This window comes from Rhinopithecus bieti, unplaced genomic scaffold, assembly GCF_001698545.2.
Source record: "Rhinopithecus bieti isolate Rb0 unplaced genomic scaffold, ASM169854v2 scaffold_641, whole genome shotgun sequence".
Lineage (NCBI taxonomy): Eukaryota > Metazoa > Chordata > Mammalia > Primates > Cercopithecidae > Rhinopithecus > Rhinopithecus bieti.
The window spans coordinates 1,193,106-1,209,805 of record NW_016803417.1 but is presented as its reverse complement, the minus strand read 5'-3'; the positions used below and the strand labels follow the sequence as shown (position 1 = coordinate 1,209,805).

Below are 16,700 nucleotides of genomic sequence, written 5' to 3'. Positions count from 1 at the left end.
ATATGGCAGACAAAAGGTGGGTATATTTAATATGTAAAGAGCTTTAATGAATCAATAAGAAAATCATTTAATTCCTAAATAGAACAATTAATAAAAGGCATGACCAGACTGTACAGGAAAAAAACCAAAAATCAGTGTACATTTAATATCTTCTATCTTATTGTTACAAAATATTCTGAGGCTCATCAAACTGCACACTTGAAATGAGTGCCTTTTATTGTATGTAAATTAGACCTCAATAAAGTTGACGCACAATCTTCTGACGAAAGGTTTGGTGGAGGAGCGTCAGAGAGCTCGCTCTGTAAGTGCTGTGTTAACCATTTGAGTGAAACTTTGAGAAACATCCTAGATGTTCACTTCATAATTAGGGACTGGTTAAAAGAATTTTAGCAAATTCATTTAGTACATTATGATAAAGATTTGAAGAAATAAAACCAGATTTCTGTATCCTATGTGGAAAGATATCTAGGATGGTGAGAAAAACAGTCAAACCACAATAGTACAAGTACTAATACTAATGATAATTAACATTTATTGAGGATTTGTAGTGTGCCAGGCACTTTCTTAATAATCACTTGCCATGTGTCAACACTCACAGTGACTTAATTAGTTAGGTATCATTATTCTCATTTCACAGGTAAGAAGACTGAGACATAGAGAGGTTGAGTAACTAGTCTACAGTCCACACAGCAGAAAGTGGCAGAACTGAAATTGGAACCTAGGCTTTTAGCTTACGGAGCCAACTCATGACCCCCACATACTGTTTCTCTACATGGTGTGGTTGGTATAATCCCATCTGATTGTTGTAAAGTGTTCATAGGTAGCAGTCAGCACTATTGCTAAACTGTTTTATCAGAGTGACCCCTAAACACAACTGCCTTGAGCCAGTTCTGTCTCTGTCCTGCAGTAGTCCAGACATGAGCATGTGGTCTAAGGAGACTATCAGCCTTTTTCCCATGAAATTGTCCAGGAACTGAAGTTCCTTCTCTTATTGCTCCTCCACTCCATAAAGCAAGGGTCTTTACCTAACATATCCAGAGAGAAGCATGAGGTCTGTGAATCTGGATGGGAAGAAAAGCGACATCTTTATTCCACTAACCTGTAAGTGAAGTTTAGTGTGTCCTTCCATCGTGACTGGAGCTGACAGGTCTCATAGTGTTAGCAGAAACCACGACTTTGTAGCCAGTAGAAATGACACATATTTTGTTCATGTTTTGTTGTTGCAGATGTCTCAAAAATATCACATATATTTACCCTACTTTGAAATTTCAGTGATTTTATTCTCAACCAGAATTTGTTATTTAATGCATTAACAAAGAGGCACAGGCATTACTGTAACACATTTTAAAAAACATTTTGCTAACTGTGTTTCAAGATAATTTGTAATCCTCTGTGTTTTATTTTATGAATGTAGAAACATTTGTCTGGGAAGGAGTTCACAGCATCACCAGAGTGTTAAAGGGCTCCGTGGCATGCAAGAGTTTCAGACTCATGGCCAGAGTGGACTTTTCCTCCTTGTGCTCAGAGCTAGCTCGGAGTGCCGTAGCCACATTGCAGCCCACAGGGAAGGGTGGAACGAGAAGTGGAGGAGGGGAAGCACTTTGCTCTCAGGAGACATGAATCACCTCTGTTCATATTGTGTGCTAAGGAACTTAGTCTCATGGCCCTACTTAGCTGCAAGGGAGCCTGCAAGATATGTTGCTGGCAGGTTGGGCATGTGCCCAGTAAGAAACTCAGTTGATTCCTTAATTAAAAAGAAGAGGAAAAAGGTTACTATGCGAACCTTATATCTAGTTTTTATCTTGTGTTTGTGTAGAAGTTCTGAAAAGGTACATAGGATTTCATTAACCTTATATGCCTCTGGGAAACAGGACTGGGAATTGTAGGTGAAGATGGTGACTGACTTTTTGCATTACATCTATCTGTTATGTTTGATTTTTTTTGTTTTAATTAATAAACATTTTTTTTTTTAGACAGCATCTCATTCTCTTGCCCAGGCTGGAGTGCAGTGGCACAATCATGGCTCACTGGAGCCTCAACCTCCCAAGCTCAGGTGATCCTCCCATCTCAGCCTCCCAAGTAGCCAGGACCACAACAGGACATGTGCCACAACACCTGGCTGATTTTTTTATTTTTTGTGGAGATGGGGTTTCATCATGTTCCCCAGGCTTATCTTGAACTCTGTTGCGCTCAAGCAGTTTACCCACCTTGGCCTCCCAGTGTTGCAATTACAGGTGTGAGCCACCACACCTGGCCAATAAACTTTTTTTCAAAAGAGTAGTTTTAGGTTTACAGCAAAATTGAGCAGAAAGTGCAGAGAGTTCTCACAAGTCCCTTCTCCACCACCATACACAGACTCTTGCATCATGAACATCCGGCACTAGATTGGCACATTTGTTGTAATCGATGAACCACCACTGACATATCATTATCAACCAATGTCCATAGTTTACATTAGGGTTCACTGTTGGTGTTGTACGTCCTATGGCTTTGGACAAATGTGTAATGACATGTATCCACTGTTATGATAGCACACAGAATAGTTTTCCTCTCCTAAACATCCTCTGTGCTCTGTCTGTTCATCCCTCATTTCCCACAACACTGTCAACCACTGGTCTTTTTACTGTCTCCAGAATTTTACGTTTTACAGAATGTCATAAAGTTGGAATCGTGTTAGTAGCCTTTTCAGATTGGCTTTTTTCACTGATTACTATGTTTTTAAGGTTCCTCCATGTCTTTTCATAACTGGCTAACTTATTTCTTTGTAGCCCTGGATAATATTCCGTTGTCTGGATGTACCACAGTATGTCTACCCATTTATCTAATTGAAAAACCTCTTGTTGCTTTCAAGTTTGAGCAGTTATGAATAAAGCTGCTATAAACATTCATGTGTAGGTTTTTATGTGGGTGTAAGTTTTCGACTTTTAGATGACTACCAAAGAGTACAGTTGCTGGATCCTATGACCAGAATATGTTTAGTTTTACAAGAAACTGTCAAACTATCTGACAGAGTGGCTGAGCCATTTTGCATTCCCACCAGCAGTGAATGAGTTCCCACTGCTGCACACCCTTGCCAGCATTTGGTGTCATCAGTGTTTTGGATTTTAGCCATTCTAATCAGTATGTTAGTGGTACCTCGCTGTTTTAATGACATGTGGTGTTGAGCATGTCTTATATGCTTATTTGCCAACTGTGTATCTTCTTTGGTGAGGTGTCTGTTTAAGTATTTTGCGTATTTTTAAATGGGTTATTTCTGTTTGAATTTTTAAAAATCAGTGGGTGTGCAGTACTTCTGTGACAGAAAAATGTAGTTAATTTTTTCTACACTGAGATTTTATATTGTATTATGATTCAAGTAGAATTTTTTAAATGTACTTTATGCTCCGCATTCTTAAATGCATTGGTGACTTTTTTTCTTGGAGTTTTCACTCTGAATAAATCCAGTTGAATAAAGGCTCTGGAGATGGAGAGCAATGAGATGATACGGATCTAGGAAGGGATCATCGGTCTGGCTGTAGTAGCGGCCTTGTTCTTAGTAGCTTTAATTACATAATTTATATTCATATTCTTTTCTTACACACTCTTTTACTATGTCCATGCATTACTTTTCTTAAAAATAAAATCTAAATCTTTTCAATGATGAGACTTTCAACACTTATCTGGGAATTAGTTTGGTTGCAGTGGAGCCCTGGCTTTTCTTCGTAACCTTTTTCATTGCCAGCTTCTTTTTCTTGAATCACTTGCATTTAAAATTGGAGCTTATGATGTATACCTGGGTTCTTTTCTGAAATATTAAAGACTCAGAAGCTGAACTAGTTTTTGTGTCTTTCACAAGTCATGTGTTGTCGCAGCTGCCACCTGAGCCCTCATCAGGAACCCTCCTTCACAGCCTCCTCCAGTTTGTCGCCAGCACACCTGCCAGCCCACACCAGGTTCCCTGCCTGTGTGCTTCTGTAGCTTCTCCAAGTGCCATGGTTGTGCCCATTGCCTTTTTCCATTCAAGAAGCTATGCACGGTCCCATAGGGGAAGGCATCTCTCAAAACCCACACTCTTATCACCATTAGGGGTGCACATGGCAGTGGGCAGTTGTTTTCTACAGAAAGCATAGATCTCCTCTTTAATTCTTTAAACCATATTCTAAGCATAAAAAGCTTTTAGTGAAACCACACATTTAATGTTAAAAATGGTAGCTTTGCCTGTCAATATTGCTCAGTTCCTATAGGGAGTACAACATCGTTCTTCCCTTTGCTCTTTTAAAGTCCACACTCCTGCACCCTCTGCAGGCAGCTGATCGTGGCTGCAGGAGTGGCGGAGAGAAAGGAGGGCGGCCAACCTGAAGAAGCTCCTAGAGAAATGAGAAGGAAGGGCAACCCCACCCTTACACCCCAGCAATGTTTGTATTTAAAAAGAAATGAGTGTACTAACAAATGAATTTGGTGGAATTTCATATCACACGAAATGAAGTTTGGAAATGTGAGAGTGGGGGAGACCTTAAAGATGACTTCCCATCACCTTTCTGGGTTCCTGGCATCAGTTACCCCGAGGTGGCAGTGCCTGCACAGGGCCATCCTTCTGTCCCTGCGTCCCCATGGCCTTGTCTTTAAGTGCTGAGGTGTTTCCAGCCAGTCCCCTGCACCTGCGTGTCAGCCAGGAATGCAGGAGGAGCTCAGGTGCAGCAGCCAGGGTCCTTTGTAAGTCAGGGCACTATCCAGTGATGCTCAGTGACATGAGGACTCACACCTGGCTTTTAGAAAGTGAGACTTTACAAGAGCTTGTTTGTCCCTTAAAGAAGGTCATCGGGGTGGGCTGGGTATACGGTCATCATGGACCGTGGCATATTCTTCCTTCTTGCTCCTTAGCACCTGGCTTCCCTTCTCAAGGTTACCTCATTTTACTCAAGGACAGTTCTTTCTTCATATGCTCTTCAGTTCCACTGCAGGTGTGGTCCAGGGATCGGCAGCAGCAGCATCTGCTGAGACTTTGCTAAAATGCAGAATCCCAGACCCTGCCCCAGGTTTTCTGAATCTGTGTTGCTAACAAGTGCACCAGTTGACTTTCATGCACATTAAAAGTTTGAGAAGCACCGTAGGGGCGTTTGTTTGTTTGTTTGTTGTTTTTTGAGATGGAGTCTCACTCTGTCGCCCAGGCTGGAGTCCAGTGGTGTGATCTTGGCTCATTGCAAGCTCTGCCTCCCGGGTTTCATGCCATTCTCCTGCCTCAGCCTCCTGAGTAGCTGGGACTACAGGCACCGGCCATGATGCCCAGCTACTTTTTATTTTATTTTTTATTTTTAGTAGAGATGGGGTTTCACCATGTTAGCCAGGATGGTCTCAATCTCCTGACCTCCTGATCTACCCACCTTGGCCTCCTAAAGTGCTGGGATTACAGGCGTGAGCCACTGTGCCCGGCCGGGGCTTCTGCTTTTTTATTTTTTTCATTTTTTATTTTTTATTTTTTTTTTTGAGACGGAGTCTCGCTGTGTCGCCCAGGCTGGAGTGCAGTGGCACGATCTCGGCTCACTGCAAGCTCCGCCTCCCGGGTTCCCGCCATTCTCCCGCCTCAGCCTCCGAGTAGCTGGGACTACAGGCGCCCGCCACCGCGCCTAGCTAGTTTTTTGTATTTTTAGTAGAGACGGGGTTTCACCGTGTTAGCCAGGAGGGTCTCCATCTACTGACCTCGTGATCCGCCCGCCTGGGCCTCCCAAAGTGCTGGGATTACAGGCTTGAGCCACCGCGCCCGGCTCTGCTTTTTTAATGAATACATCATCTGGTAGAAAAGAATTGTGATTTATTACAAAAGAAACTATCATCAGAGTGAGCAGACAACCTACAGAATACGAGAAAATTTTTGCAATCTGTTCATCTGACAAAGGTCTAATATCCACAATCTACAAGAAACTTAAACAAATTTCCAAGAAAATAACAACCCCATTAAAAAGTGGGCAAAGGACCATGAACAGACACTTCCCAAAAGAAGACATTCATGCAGCCAACAAACGTGAAAAAAAGCTCAAAATCAAGCTCAGAATCACTGATCATTAGAGAAATGCAAATCAGAACCACAAAGAGATAGCATATCATGCCAGTCAGAATGGCGATTATTAAAAAGTCAAGAAACAACAGATGCTAGCAAGACTATGGAGAAATAGGAACACTTTTACACTGTTGGTGGGAATGTAAGTTAGTTCAACCATTGTGGAAGACAGTGTGCTGATTCCTCAGAAACCTAGAACTAGAGATACCATTTGACCCAGCAATCCCATTTCTGGTATATACCCAAAGGAATATAAATCATTCTATTTTGAAGATACATGCATGCATATGTTCATTGCAGCACTGTTCATAATTGCAAAGACACGAAATTAACCCAAATGCCCATCACTGATAGACTGGATAAAGAAAATGTGGTACCATAGAATACTATGATACCATGGAATACTATGCAGCCATAAAAAAGAAACAAGACTATGTCCTATGCAGGGACATGGATGCAGGTGGAAACCATTATCCTCAGCAAACTAACACAGGNTGCTAGCAAGACTATGGAGAAATAGGAACACTTTTACACTGTTGGTGGGAATGTAAGTTAGTTCAACCATTGTGGAAGACAGTGTGCTGATTCCTCAGAAACCTAGAACTAGAGATACCATTTGACCCAGCAATCCCATTTCTGGTATATACCCAAAGGAATATAAATCATTCTATTTTGAAGATACATGCATGCATATGTTCATTGCAGCACTGTTCATAATTGCAAAGACACGAAATTAACCCAAATGCCCATCACTGATAGACTGGATAAAGAAAATGTGGTACCATAGAATACTATGATACCATGGAATACTATGCAGCCATAAAAAAGAAACAAGACTATGTCCTATGCAGGGACATGGATGCAGGTGGAAACCATTATCCTCAGCAAACTAACACAGGAACAGAAAACCAAACACCACATGTTCTCACTTATAAGTGGGAGCTGAATGATGAGATCACATGAACACATGCAGGGGCCGGGAGGAACAACACACATTGGGGTCTGTCAGTGGGGGTCCGAGGGGAGGAAGAGCATCAGGATAAGTAGCTAATGCATGCTGGGCTTAAATACCTAGGTGATGGGTTGACAGGTGCAACAAACCACCGTGGCACACTATGTAACATGTGTTTGTCCTGCACATGTATCCTGGAACTTAAAATAGAATTAAATTAATTTTTTAAAAAAGAATTGTGATTATCTGTCTTCCAAATACAGATTTTCTATAAAACATATAAGCCATACCTACTTTACTTTTTATTCTTTTATTTTATATTTATTTCTTTTTCTAGACAATTTTAGAAGTTTAAAGGCCACACCTACTTTAAACCTTTTATGATCTAGTAATTTTTTGGTACTGTTGAATTACTAAGTTTCTACTATATATAAATATAACCTTTTGGTTAGATTTGTAAGAATATGTGGACTATAACTGTTTTATATATTTTTTGCTATTTATATCAAGTAATGCTTTAATTTCTCTTGCTTGTTTCTAGTTCCTGGCCCTTTCTTTTTTCATACACACTTTCCACCTGTGTTTTTCTAAAGCCATTTTTTGCATTTCAAAATTTAGATTAACCATGAGAATGCTTTCAGTTGGAAAGAAAAACCAACTCAGAATGGGTTCTGCTTTAGGACATGTACTGACTCACATAAGCAGGATGTCTGGAGATAGGCAGGGCTTTAGGATTTGTATCTCCAGGGTCTTGGTTTCTTTCCTTTCTTCCACCCTCCCTCCATCCTGAAATTGACGTCTATCACATTGACAAAATGGCCACTGGGTTCTGGGGTGCAGGAGGAGAGTACTGGCTGATGTCTGTTTTCCTTCTCAGAGACCCCAGCAAACCCCCTCATTCATCCAGTAAAATCCACAGCACTGACTGCAAACGTGTGCCAGTCCTATTCCAGGTGCTGGGGAAACAGAAGTGATGCAAACAGATAGAAATTCTTGCCCACAGCGGGGGCATTCTAGATGGTGGAGAAAGATGTAAAGGAAAGAGATCCAAATGCACAGTATGTAGGCACTGAGGGCGAACATGAAGAGTATAGCAGGTGCCGAGAGGGGATCGGAAGTGCTGAGTGGGAGAGAGGCTGCCATTTTGCCTAGGGTGACAGGAAGGGTGGCCATGAATAAAGACCTGAAGGAGGTGAGGAGGAGCCACTTGGGCATGGTGAGGGCTCAGGTCCTCTACACCTACTCTTTAAAAATGTATCATGTTCTTCTATTTTTTGCTTCACTTCTCTTGACATTTGGGATGAATTGTTTCTGCTCTTAAGTTTGGTTACTTTAAATTTCATGACCTCATGTTCTGGTCCTCCACCTAATTTCGTTCTTCTTCCCTTGGGAAATTATATTTGTGTCTGTCATCTGCCCTCTGGCTGTGCTGGTGAGCACTGGGACAAATTACTCATTCAGTCGTTAGTGATGGCTACCTCTTCTGTCAACACATTCCACACCCAGGTTCCCTCTCCGTTTGTTTAGTGACTACAGGCCTTTGAGATGAGAACATTTCCTAATGTTTATGTTAACTTGCACTTTAATTGTGAATAAATTAAATGCTTTCTTTATGATACATTTTCTTCACATATTAACCGCTAGGACATTTCCAAACTTAATATGGGGTGACTGTGTGCTACAGATGATGATTCCTTTTCTATTTCCGCTGCTTGCTCATTCTTGACTTACCCACTGGCTTTTCTGTCCTCTTGTTTATTCATTAGTAGAGAACACATTCGGGTGAATTGGTCACCCACTCCATCTTACCACCCTTTCACATGATGCTTTTCTGAAATTTGACATTTTTAAATGTGGGGAAACGTTTCAGATGTACTTGGCTAACCAATATTTATTGTGCTAGGAATTATTTTTTATAAATAAATATTTACTGCTGAGTTAGATCATACAGCCATCAACCTGGCTCAGTAAATAAAATGCATTTAGCTAGTTGTCCTTTAAGCAATTACTCCCCTCACCATTTCTGTCTTCTTTGCTTTTCTGTGGGTGACTCACACAGAAAGTTACCATTGTACCTATTTCAGGCCCGTGTTATTGTGGAGAGTGTTTTAACATCATCAGTCCTTGGCCCGTTCTGCTTTTAATCAGCCGTCTTGAACAGAACCCAATAGAAACCTCATTTTTAATTTTGTGGGTTTTGTTTATTTATTTTTGATTTAAACTGAAATACTAATGACTATCAAATTGTTTCATGATTCTATTACAACGATCACTTCTTTGGAATTCGGAAAGACTCAAATCACTTTTTCTTCTCCCTGTCATTTCATTTTTATTTACTGGTATTAAAAAATTGCCCTATTTTCTGCAATACATAAAGGGCATCCAGATAGGAAGAGAGGAAGTCAAACTATTCCTGTTTGCAGATGACATGATCCCGTATATTGAAAATCTCATAGTCTCTGCCCCAAAGCTCCTTAAACTGAGAAACAACTTCAGCAAGTCTCAGCATACAAAATCAATGTGCAAAAATCACTGATATTCCTATACACCAACCACAGTCAAGCCTAGAGTCAAATCAAGAGCGCAATCCCATTCACAATTGCCAAAAAAAAAATAAATAATAATATACCTAGGAATACACCTAACTAATGAGAGATGAAAGATCTCTACAAGGACAACTACAAAACACTGCTCAAAGAAATCAGAGATGACACAAACAAATGGAAAAACATTCCATGCTCATCGATAGAAAGAATCAGTATCATTAAAATGACCATGCTGCCCAAAGCAATTTAGAGATTCAATACTATTCCTATTAAACTACCATTGACATTTTTCACAGAACTAGAAAAAACTATTTTAATATTCATATGGACCCGAAAAAGAGCCAGAATAGCCAAGGCAATCCAAAGCAAAAAGAACAAAGCTGGAGGCATCACCCTACCTGACTTCAAACTATACTGCAGGGCTACAGTAACCAAAACAGCATGGTACTGGTACAAAAGCAGACACATAGACCAATGGAAGAGAATAGAGAACCCAGAAATAAGCCTGTGCACCTACAACTATCTAATCTTCAACAAACCTGACAAAAGCAATGGGGAAAGGATTTTCTATTCAATAAATGGTGATGGGATAACTGGGTAGCCATATGAAGAAGACTGAAACTGGACACCTTACACCATATGCAAAAATTAACTCAAGGATTAAAGACTTAAATGTAAAACACAAAACTATAAAAACCCTGGAAGACAACCTAGGCAGTACCATTCTGGACATAGGAATGGGCAAAGATTTCATGATGAAGACGCCAAAAGCAATTGCAAGAAAAGAAAAAATTGACACATGGTATCTAATTAAAATGCTTCTGCACAGCAAAGGAAACCATCCACAGAGTGAACAGACAACCTATAGAATGGAAGGAAATTTTTGCAAACTATGCATCTGACAAAAGTCTAATATCCAGCATCTATAAGGAACTTAAACAAATTTACAAGGAAAAAACAACCCCATTAAAAACTGGGCACCTGTAGTCCCAGCTACTCAGGAGGCTGAGGCAGGAGAATGGCATGAACCCATGAAGCGGAGCTTGCAGTTAGCCGAGATCACGCCACTGCACTCTACCCTGGGCAACAGAGCGAGACTGTGTCTCAAAAAAACAAAAAACAAAACAAAACAAAACAAAACACTGGGCAAAGGACATGAATAGACCCTTTACAAGAGAAGACATACATGCAGCCAACAATCATATGAAGAAAAGCTCAGCCTCACTGATCATTAGAGAAATGCAGATCAAAACCACAAAGAGATACCATCTCACACCAGTCAAAATGACCATCCAAAAAAAAGTCAAAAAATAACAGGTGGCAAGGTTGCAGAGAAACAGGAATGTTTATACTCTGTTTGTGGGAGTGTAAATTAGTTCAACCATTGTGGAAGACAGTGTGATGACTCCTCAAAGACCTAAAAACAGAAATAATATTCCACCCAGCAGTCCCACTACTGAGTATATATCCAAAGGAATATAAATCATTCTAAGGACACATACACACACATGTTCATTGCAGCACTATTCCCAATAGCAAAGACACGGAATCAATCTAAATGCCCATCAATGGTAAAGTGGATAAAGAAAATGTGGTACATATACACCATGGAATACTATGCAGCCATAAAAAAGAATGAGATATTGTCCTTTGCGGGAACATGGGATGGAGCTGGAGTCCATTATCCTTAGCATACTAATGCAGGAAGAGAAAACCAAATACCACACATTCTCACTTACAAGTGGGAGCTAAATAATGAGAACAGATGGACACATAGAGGGGAACATCACACACACTGGGGCAAATTAAAGGGTGGAGGTTGGGAGGAGGGAGAGGATCAGGAAACCTAATTAATGGGTACTAGGCTTAATACCTGGGTGATAAATAATCTCTGCAACAAACCCCCATGACACAAATTTACCTATATAACCAACCTTCACATGTACCGCTGAACTTCAAGTAAAATTTAGATGTATATATATACAACTTTTATGTGTGTGTGTATATATATATACACACATTTATGTGTATACATACTTCTATGTGTGTGTATATATATAAATATATACACACACACACACACACGCATAACCTTGTGTCTAAACAATTCATCCACTCAATTTGGTATTGAAAAGTTGTGTTAAATCTTTTTCCTTCCAGTTTCATGTATGATATTCTACTTTATTGTATGTGTGATCTGATTAAATACTAGAAACTCTGATACTTGAGGTCAAAGTCAGCCAAAAATAGGGAGAAGCAAACCTCTTGTGAAGCAGGTGACCCAGACTGCAAGACTCTCAGGACTCAAGAAGGGGCCAGTGGGCGGGGCTTCATCACTTCTTCACGGAGAGGTGTCATTTCCTGAGGACTAACAGGTTAGAGCATTTAAGTACATCAGAGAGAGAAAGCATAAGAGAGAGGTGACCTGGAGAGGTAAAGCCTTGGGAAGCCCTCCAGAAACCTTGCTTTTTCTGTGGATAGAAGAAGCCATGTGGATGGGTAATGAAAAACATAGCTAATCTCCCTCACTGATTCAGGGTGGCTTTAGAACCATACTTGCACCCTTGGGAAAAGAACGCTAAACTCTTCTGGTTACTGAGTACACATTCGCTTCTGGGAAGGTCAGGCAAGGTGATACGTGGAACAGATAGAGGGAGGTAGGAGTGTTCTCCTTCCTGGCTACAGGCCATGGGACTGAAAGAAGGGAGCCGCCATAATAGCTAAAATGAAAGAATGACTAAAATGAGAGAAGCAACTTCCTATTTGAAACTTGCACAGAGATGAAAGTAGGGCCACATTTAGGTGCATCCAGTGAGCCACCATCTTCTGAGGTCCTGCCAGGCCTAAGTCAGTACATAATCATTGAAGCAGACTTTGTTTTATTGGATATTTATTTAGCAGATTTAAAGTTCATTCCACAGAAGGTCTTGGTATCATTTTGTACACCCTCAATGAATAAAGCTTTATGATTTATCTGAGAATAGGGTAAGAAATAAAGATAGCTGCTTGATAATTTGACAACAGTATTCTGTTGATATAGATGACATGATATATATATTTGAGATCCATGTCATTTTAATTAAGGATTCTAATGAGTGTTTTTTGTTGAGAATGAAATAGTATGCATCCTAACAACTTTGTCTTGAAGTCATTGTATTTTTCAAGGTGCTTTCTCTAGCAAAAACACAGATGAAGGTCTCCATAACAATTAGCCTGCTTCTAACCTCATGTGCCTTATTTAAAACTTTAAAGAATTTCACATGTGGAATAAGACCTACATTCTGAATTTTTTTTTTTTTTTTTTTTTTTTTTTTTTTTTTTTAGATAGAGTTTCACTCTTTTGCCCAGGCTGGAGTGCAGTGGCATGATTTTGACTCATTGCAACCTCTGCCTCCTGGGTTCTGAGTTCAAGTGATTCTAGTGCCTTGGCTAACCAAGTAGCTGGGATTATAGGCGTGAGCCACCATGCACAGCTAATTTTTGTATTTTTAGTAGAGATGGAGTTTCACCATGTTGGCTGGGCTGGTCTTGAACTCCTGGTCTCAAGTGATCCTCCTGCCTTGGCCTCCCAAAGTGCTGGGATTACAGGTGTGAGCCACCTCACCCAGCCAGCCTACGTTCTGCTTTTTGAGCTGAATAAAAACCTTTTGGGAAGTAGTTCTCAAAGGCAAATACAGACATAGGGAGCAGCCCCATCCAGTAGCAATACACTCTGAGCCACATGTGTAATTTTAGATTTTTGAATAGCCACACTAATTTAAAATCAAAAGTAGGTGAAATTAATTGTAACATTTATTTCTTATTTAACCCATTATATCCAAAATAGTATTGTTTCAGCATATAATCAATATTTAAAAAGCACGAATGAGATACTTTATATTACTTTTTTTGTACCAAGTCCACAATTCAGTGAATATTTTATTCTTACAGCACATCTCCGTTCTGAGTACCACATTTCAAGTGTACGGGCTCTTGTACTGGACAGTGTCATTTTAGAGGAGGGCACAAACATACTGCCATTGCCTGTTCCTCCCCCTGAAATTCTAGGAACAAAGGAAAGCTCTGAAATATTCCTCTTTGGTGAATATGAATTGCAGAGATGAATGCAAAATGGTTGTGACCCCTAATCACCAGTAGATTTCCATGGACAGACTGGTGAAACAATGTTTGCAGTTTTGTGCTCCTTTGCAGGAAGATAGCCCCATGTCCCACTGAACATTTATTGGGCACCACTGTAGGCTACAAAAAGCCCTGGCCTTTTGGAGTGGACCGTGATGTGGTCTGAGCTGCAAGCCTTACTGGGGGAAGATGTCCGCTTACTCTCACTTTCCAGTCTAGTATCCAATAACACTCTTTATAACTCAGTTGTATTTATTATATGTAAAAAAACCAAAAACAAACAAAACAAAAAACAAACAAAAAAAAAAACACAAAAAGACATATAATAAGCATGGGGAAGCTCTCTGGCTATCTCCATGTAAGCTTCATGATTAGTTCACGTAACAGCTATTTATTGAGCATCTACCATGTGCCAGGCATTGCTCTAGCCATGAGGTGGCAGCAGTGAGCAAATAGACCAACACTCCCATCTTTGTCACGTTTTATTCTAGTGGAAGGAGACAAACAGTGAAAAACAAAATAAAGGGAAAGTAGGAAGTGCTGTGGAGAAAAATAGAAAAGGGAATGAGGTTGGAAAGTCAGGGTCCAAATTTTAAATAGGGTTTCAGGGTCATTGAGAGGGTGAAGTTTCAGCAAAGACTCAAATGTTGAGGTGATGGAACAGGCTCATAGATTTGCTGGAGGAGAATTACGGGTAGGAACTTCTGATGAGGTAACTTCTGATGAGGTAGGAACTTCCTCAGGTAAGAACTTCTGATGAGGCAGGAACTTCTGATGAGGTAGGAACTTTCTCAGGTGGGGAATTCTGATGAGGTAGGACCTTCTGTTGATGTAGGAACTTCTGATGAGGTAAGAACTTCTAATGAAGTAGGACCTTCTGATGAGGTAGGAACTTCCTCAAGTAGGAACTTCTGATGAGAGATTATGTCTGGCATGTTTGAGAAACAGCACGGTGGCCTGTGCTGCAGAGCAGAGAAACCAAGAAGCCAGCTGTTTGGAGATGAGTCAGAGCAAGCAGCAATCCCAGAGGGAGGGCACAGGGAAGGAGGCTGTGGTCGTGGGGAGTCGGGGAGGGTGCTCTCAGCCACTGTAGAACTTTGGCTTTTACTGGGAGTGCAAGCTTATGCTCGTCAATGTAGCAAAATTATGGTAATTATTAGACTCCCTGCTGAATCGTGTTTGTTTAATGAAGCTCATATATTATAATCTTATGTATCTTACTTTATTCATTTAAAAACATTCTGAGAGGGGCCGTACACATAAAAGAGGGTAAGAACACCTCTATTACTGGGAATTTGAGTATAAGAGTCTTGTGATCTGACTTAACATTTGATAAGCATTGCTCTGGCAAATTGATGGAGGATGGCTTGTCAGGGACAATGGCAGAAATGTAGAGAGACACTAGGATGCTGTTCCAACAACCCAGGAGAGAGGTGGTGGAGACTGGACTAGCATTGGAGGTCTTGAGAAGTCGTTCCATTCTTAGATGCATTTTGAAAGTAGAGTCAGCCCAAAGTGAGGCTGAAAGAGAGGTGTGCAAGAAAACGGATGAAGCCAAAGGTCTGGGCCTGAACCACTGGAAGGATGGAGTTGTCATTACCTAAGACAGGAAAGATAGCTGGCTGGAGGGCTTTGGAATGGAAACAGTGAGACAACTCTTAGATGGCCATGTCTTTTTTATCTGGGGGATGTAGTATACTTTAGCTGAAGTTTATCCAGATCTTCCACAGTATCTTAAATGTGTTGTCTGACACCAGTTTCTGGAGAGCTCTACCATATTAAACTCTACCAATATGATGGTAAATTTCAAACTCTTCTCATAACCCTGTCCATTTTTACTTCAGTATCCTGGAGCTTTATTGTTAGACACCTATAGATATGGTATTTTTATGTCTTCCTAGTGAACTTTTATTATCAAACAAAGACCTTTTCTCATGATTTTGCCTTAAGATCTGGTTTATCTGATATTTATATAGCTATGCCAGCTTATTTTTTTTTTTGCTATTAGTTGCCATTCCCTTTTCCTTTCAATTATTTTGGCATTATATGTATTTTTGTAACAGCTTTATTGAGATGTAATTCACATGCCATACAATTTGCCCACTTCAAATGTACAATTCAGTGGTTTGTAGTAGAGTTACAGCATTGTGCAGTTACCACCTCTACCTGGTTCTAGAACATTTGTGTCACCTAAAGGACACCTTGCACCTATCAAGCTGTCACTCCCATTCTCTTCTCCCCTCAGCCCCCAACAATCACTAACCCACTTTCTATCACTGTAAATTTGCCTGTTCTGGACATTTCATATAAATGGAATTACACAACACGTGCCTTTTTGTATATGGTTTCTCTCACTTCGCACAATGTTTTAAAGTTCATGCATGTTGGAGTATGTGTCAGTACTTTATTTTCTTTTATGGCTGAATAGTTTTCTGTTGTATGTATAAATCATACTCTGTTTATCCATTCATCAGTTGGTGGGCATTTGGGTTGTTTTCTCTTGGGCTATTGTGAATAATGCTGCTATGAACATTCATGTACAGGTTTTGTGTGGATATGTTTTTAATTCGCTTGAGTTTTCCTGGTGCTTTTGTGGTCTTGTTTGTTACATTTCCATCTTTAATCCACTGAACTAGATTTTGGTGTAAGGTGGTCATATAACAAAGTTCTTACCTTTCGCTTAAAATTGCTCATAAACATTATTAAGATGGTATTAGTTGTTCATCTTTTTATTAGTTAATTATAGATATAGATATTGTTCTTCGCAAATATGATACTTTGTTCATAATATGGAAGCATGTATTAAAATTTAAGCACAGATGTTCCCTACAGTTGACAGTTAAATAGATTAGGATATTTTATTGTATCAGCGCGAGGAGGAATGGCGTTGTCCCATTGAGTAATAATACCCTAGTAACTTCAGAGAATTCACTGCAAGGCCAGCTACATAATGTACAGGACCCACTGCAAAATGAAAATGTGAGACTCTGGCCTCGTGTGGGGCAATCAGTCTCTCCTTCCCATGAGCTCCAACCCATGGCAAACAGGC

At 40.2% G+C, this 16,700-nt stretch overlaps 1 protein-coding gene across 6 annotated transcripts in view; it reads left to right on the top strand.

Annotated features, from left to right (window-relative positions):
* CFAP61 (cilia and flagella associated protein 61) overlaps positions 1 to 16,700 on the top strand; it is a 296,096-nt gene that overhangs the window by 108,711 nt on the left and 170,685 nt on the right. The window lies entirely within an intron of this gene.